This window comes from Agelaius phoeniceus, chromosome 26 (genome assembly GCF_051311805.1).
Source record: "Agelaius phoeniceus isolate bAgePho1 chromosome 26, bAgePho1.hap1, whole genome shotgun sequence".
Taxonomy (NCBI): Eukaryota; Metazoa; Chordata; class Aves; order Passeriformes; family Icteridae; genus Agelaius; species Agelaius phoeniceus.
This window is the reverse complement of record NC_135290.1, coordinates 4,004,793-4,006,192: the sequence shown is the minus strand read 5'-3', so window position 1 is coordinate 4,006,192 and position 1,400 is coordinate 4,004,793. Positions and strand designations below refer to the sequence as shown.

Genomic DNA, 1,400 nt, shown 5'->3' with positions numbered 1-1,400 from the left:
CCATCTTTTTCCTGAGTAGACTGGAGGAGTTGCCCCAGAAAAACAGACAACTCAGAGACCAAGGCTTGAATGCAACACAGTTTTAATAAGTTGAAAGAAGTAAAGGAGATGGCTCACAGAGAGCACCAGGAGCAACCACTAAGATGGAGCTCCCATGTGGTGTTCTTTGCACTGCACTGCAAAGGTAGGAAGGACGGCAGGTCCACAGTGGGTATGTCCCAAGCCTTGGGGTGTGAGGGACAGAAAAGGAGAGGAGAGTAGAACAAGGAAGCGATGGTCCAACATTCGAACTACAATGTCCAGAACCTCAATCTTTGGCCCAGAACAAGGTTCAGAGGTCTTGGATGTTCTTGCCAGCAGATTTAGCAGGGACGGCACCTGCTGCCACCATAGCAGTTGGTGATGCAGGAGATGTCAAAGCCCCCAGAGCTGATGGGCACTCCGCCACAGCTGAGGATGTTGCCAACAGCAGCAGAGGTGGAGGATCCCACGGCGGTGTTCTGGGGGAAGGAGCTGAGGATGGGCCCAGGCAGGGTCACCAGCACAGGGGAGGGTTCAATGACAACGTGGGAGCTCTGGCACTGCCTGACACAGCACTCATTGCAGCTGCTGGCCAGCGGGCAGGGCCCACAGGGCTGGCAGCAAGGGTCACAGGGCTTGCAGCAGGACATGGCTGGGGATCACAGGTGCACCTAGAATAGAAGACAAGCAGAGGGACAAAGTGAGGACACATGAGAAGCAGCACTGCACCCAAACAAGCTGAAAGCATGATAACTCCTGGCCCCCACTGCAGTGCCCAGCTCAAAGCCCAGGAGCCACCTCAGCCAAGTCCCAGCCTCGCTCTGTCTGCACAAGACCTTCTCTGCCCTGCCCTCTCCCAGCACAAGCAGTTCCCAGCCCTGGGCTCTTGTAGCCCCTCTCAGCTGAGACCTCCAGCCAGGCAAGAGCTGCTCTTGAAGCTGCAGCAGCTGCAGGAGGAGGAGGAGAAGAGGCTTCCCACTCACCTGATTCCTGAAGAGGAGAAGGAGGTGAGAGAAGTGGATGGGAAAGCAGAGACTTGGGCTGCCTTTTATAGCAGTCCTGACCTGCCTCAGGCCAACAGGCTCCTTTGTGGAAGTCATAATTTTCTGACCAGTACATGCCAAATATGCACCATCCCAGTTAATGGTAGGGGCTGTGTCCTGATTTCCTGTACTGCTGCCTTTTCATTTCCTGGTAATTTCGTTTGCTTTCCTATATGAAAGGCTACTTCTGTAAGTGCCGACAGGATAAACCCAAGGATTTCCGGGGCAGAAAGACGTCAGCACAGGCAGAAGTCTCTGATCAAGTGCCAGCAGCATCCTTTGTAGGCAGGTGATGTTCTCTTGTGTAATTTCTGAGTAGTTAATTTGTGGCAAAAT

General features: G+C 53.6%; 1 pseudogene; it reads right to left on the bottom strand.

The window, feature by feature from the left end:
* Window positions 1-362: 362 nt before the first annotated feature.
* Window positions 363-1,140, bottom strand: LOC129131077 (feather keratin Cos1-2-like; annotated as a pseudogene).
* Window positions 1,141-1,400: the final 260 nt, after the last annotated feature.